The 4,440-nt window shown below is 36.9% G+C and overlaps 1 long non-coding RNA gene across 1 annotated transcript; it reads right to left on the bottom strand.

Moving 5' to 3' along the window:
- Positions 1-375: 375 nt before the first annotated feature.
- LOC117537307 lies at positions 376-1,607 on the bottom strand. Its single transcript, XR_004567705.1, has 4 exons — positions 1,501-1,607; positions 1,317-1,411; positions 847-965; positions 376-454 (listed from the first exon to the last, which is right to left on the bottom strand). It is a non-coding gene; the product is annotated as an uncharacterized LOC117537307 (long non-coding RNA).
- Positions 1,608-4,440: the final 2,833 nt, after the last annotated feature.

The raw sequence follows: 4,440 nt of genomic DNA, 5'->3' as shown, positions 1-4,440 counted from the left end.
TGGTGCTCAGATTAACTCTTGATGATCACGTTGATAAATCATATAAAACAAATAGCCAATCACACTAAAAACATGTTGCTGTGACTGTGAGCATTAAACATTAAACTAAACAAACACAACAGTACGTTATTGTCCTTATAAAATAAAAACATACATTTTGTCCACCGAGATAATACAGGCACCTTACCCTCAAGAGATCCTCACGTGCTATGAGAATCTCCCACAATCCATTGCCGTAACAAAGCTTTTTGTTTGTGACACCAGATGGCGCAATTGTGTATGTGCGTGTGGGGAGTCTTGCAGTAGAAAATGTGACTGTAGCGCCGCCACTGTGGGCTAAGCCCCGAATGTTTCCAGGTCCAGGCGACGCCCCTGCACAAGCCATCTCCTTTTTGGATGTCCCAAAGGACATAATTGGTAATGCAGGAAAGGCCTCCATCACTGCTCTTGCCATCTACACACCAACACACAGAATCACACTTCTCATCTGCGCTACATTGTTTTTGCCAGTAAAATTACAACATTGAATTGATATTTCAATAAAAAATGATCAAACTATTAATAACTAATAGTTGTAATGAGGTAATTAACACAACTTGAAGAATGTACATGACAAACTACATGGGTTGTGTCAACAACCAGCCCTCTTATCACTTTTACACAATTCCCCTAAAAAATAAACTGAAAATTGATAATTCAGAAACTAATGACTTATTTTTTAACATCATTGACTATTTTATACTTTAAACTTGTATAATAATCAAGACACTGAAATAAATATAAGAATATATATGTAGCAGAAGCATACATATTACATATAGTAGTTAAAGTAAAAAACTACGTTACCATGGTAACAATGACCCCACAGCTACTGCCATCACGTTGAACTGGATGGTGCATGGTTGCTCCTCTCCATTTGACAGTCCTCCTTGCCATAGCAGGTCCTCCTCATCTTGAAGTATTCCCTTTGTAAAACACATTGTGGAATAGTCTCTAATGTAACTCCCAACAGACACATGTAGAATACAAATCTTTAAATATTGTGTAAAATAAAAACACTCCATCCCAACAGTATGGACACTGGAAAATATTGTAGGTTACCTTGCTTACTGAGCTACTTCATTTAGAATTGTGTACACAGATACTAAGGGCGGGATAAGGAAATATCATTTAAAAAACAGCTGAGACCACCAAGCACAAAATAAATGCTTCAGTGGTGTGGGTTTGGGAACTTCTGTTAACATACTTATGTTTACTTAAACACAAAGCACTAAATATAATTCTAAGATCACTTTATATCTAATTTGCTGACTTACCGTACTCTTTTCGCAGCATTTTCCGAGTCTGCTTTCTCTTTGGAATTTGCCGCTGGATCCACCAAAAATACTGATCTTATAGCAGGAAATAAGTACTACAAAAAAGGGATGTTATTTCAAAACAGCATCAAACATATATACATATTTAAATGAAAGGGATTTCTGAATGAAAACAATCACTAACCAGCAACTTCCAGTGTGTTCTTTCAATATTTACAAAGGCGATCACGGCTTGATAATCATTAAAGTTGATCTATAACAGCAATAAAAATACTTTTAAAAAAGTTTTCGTAGGAATATGATGCCTTATTTTATTAAAAATAAATCATGGTGTTTGAATTTGTATATTAAATTACAAAATAGAAAACCCAAAGTACTATAACACAGCCTCGCCTACTGATTTCAAATGTGTGCTCTAAAATCATATTTATAAATGACTATTATCATTATTATAAGCAAGACAATAAATGGCAAAGATATGTAGAAAATAAACGTATTTGAGATACGTTCATAAGAAACGTAACGTGGGAGAAAATATGTTGCTAGAAGATATGTAGAAAATAAACGTATTTGAGATACGTTCATAGGCAAGGCAAGGCAAGTTTATTTATATAGCACTTTTCAACACAAGGCAATTCAAAGTGCTTTACAAAAATGAAAGACATTAAGAAAATGGCATTAAAAATCAGTCATTAAAAGAAAAGCTAATACAATAAACATTAAAAAATACATGGATAAAAGATACAGTGCAGTCTAAGATATGAATAGTTCAATTAAAAGCAGCGACAAAAAGAAAAGTCTTCAGCCTGGATTTAAAAGTAGTCAGAGTTGCAGCGGACCTGCAGGTTTCTGGGAGTTTGTTCCAGATATTTGGAGCATAATAACTGAACGCTGCTTTACCGTGTTTAGTTCTGACTCTGGGGACAGAAAGCTGAAGATATTCAATAGAAACATAACGTGGGAGAAAATGTGTTTCTAGAAGATATTTAGAAAATAAACGTATTTGAGATACGTTCATAACGAACGTAACGTGGGAGAAAATACGTTTCTAGCTAAACGTAATTGAGAATGCAGTTTAGTTCTGTGGGAACGTACTTTTTAGGAGACAGGGTTGAGCAGTCAAACATGGTGGTGGAAATATTACATTCTCTAGGAGTGACTTTGCCATTGGATTACTGAAAAAAATGACAGTAAAAGTAGTTCATATTATTTTCGCAAGTAGTCCTAGAAGTATTAAGTACAAACATGGCAGTTTCATAAACTACTTATGTAAGAAATGTTTTTTAGACCACATTAAAGTTGACAAAAATGCTCATTCTTGTTCTCCGGAGAGGACTTTGAAACTCAAATTACTCAAAAAGTACACAGTAAACATAGTTCATATTATTTTTGCAAGTAGTCCTAGAAGTATTAAGTACAAACATGGGTGTTTCATAAACTACTTATGGAAGAAATGTGTTTTATCCCACATTAAAGTTGACACAAATGCTCATTCTTGTTCTCTGGAGAGGACTTTGAAACTCAAATTACTCAAAAAGTACACAGTAAAAGTAGTTCATATTATTTTTGCAAGTAGTACTAGAAGTACTAAGTACAAACATGGCAGTTTCAGAAACTACTTATGGAAAAAATGTTTTTTATCCCACATTAAAGTTGACAAAAATGCTCATTCTTGTTCTTTGGAGAGGACTTTGAAACTCAAATTACTCAAAAGGTACACAGTAAAAGTAGTTCATAGTATTTGTGCAACAAGTTTATGAAGCAATAAGTCCTAACATTATTCTCATAAATTACCCTGTTCCTCAATCGCAAATAATATAATTGAACCACATGCCATCCTTTACTTTGAAATCCTCACCGGAAGTGTTCCTGCACATACGAAACGTCCAGCTTCCCAGGGTTGTTTTATTGCATTACCGTAAACCTGTAACTAATCGCGCACTCGAAATACAGGGGCGGCTGGTTTGACCACGCAAAAGTGAAAGACGGCTGGCTTGACCGCAGTTGCAGGGGTTGGGTTTTCAGCATGTCAACTCTTTCACCTGTGGGGAAATTGCCGGATTGGCTCCAGGTCGCCCATTTTATTTACTACAAGACAAATGTGCCTTTTTATTTCATACAGTTCAATTTGGATTGAGACAGGGAAATAATCTAAACCTCACGCATGGCGTTTCACTGTCAAGGGGAGCGTGTATGTAATTACATTGCAAACATTGACTTGAGCCCCACCACTGTATGGGTTAGCCGGCCCTACCATAGATTACCCAACACAAATAGTAGGCTTGTTTGAGACGCGTTGCGGCTCGCCTCGAAAGTAGACGAGAATAGCCGATCGTAGCCGGGGAGGTCTCAAAAAGCTTGCCTGAAGTCGGACAGCTCGGAGTCGGCTTCGTCTTCTTCTCTCGGTTTTTTGGCGGATTGCAAACAGCTTGAAGGTGCATACTGCTGCCTCCGGAGTCGGCTTGACTCGGTTTGCATTTATAAAGAATGCACACATGTGTTTAATCGTTAATATCAGATATGTACTAAGTAAATACATTTGTTCCTGCTCAAGATTAGATTCAACGTTATTGTTATTGCACATATTACAGGTACTGAGACAACGAAATACAGTTTAGCTCCTAACCAGGTGCAACAAGCAGTAAAGTGAAAAGAAATGTACACAATAGACAGAATAAAATATAGAATGAATTGAATGATGAATAAACAGTGAGGGGTATGAATACACTAGATATACACAGCAGCCTGAGAGCAGTATGAACAGTGTGTATGAATATGCTAAGATATATAAAGTATGAAAACGGTAAGCAATGCAAGTATAGTATAAAATATATGGATATTAATTTAATGATGATAAATATTGTGGAACAATGATGAAAAATGTGAATGGATGTGGCGACGTAAAACTGACACAAAACAACAACAAACTTTTGCCCAGCCAATTGGAGAGTTTCATCACCAGCACGTGGAAAAAAACCACCAATGAGCGCTCAGCTCGAGATACCAGCGAGTCGTTTCCCATCAAGCATTTCGCTTCCGCAGTCCGTGGAGAGGAACTGCGCCGCCTCCCCGGCCTCGCTCTCAAGGCTGCGGGCGTCTTTGTCCCGCGAGATTTCAACGTCTC

The sequence above is a fragment of the Gymnodraco acuticeps genome, unplaced genomic scaffold (assembly GCF_902827175.1).
Source record: "Gymnodraco acuticeps unplaced genomic scaffold, fGymAcu1.1, whole genome shotgun sequence".
NCBI lineage: Eukaryota > Metazoa > Chordata > Actinopteri > Perciformes > Bathydraconidae > Gymnodraco > Gymnodraco acuticeps.
Note: the sequence above shows the minus strand (reverse complement) of the source record. Positions and strands in the feature narration are given on the sequence as shown.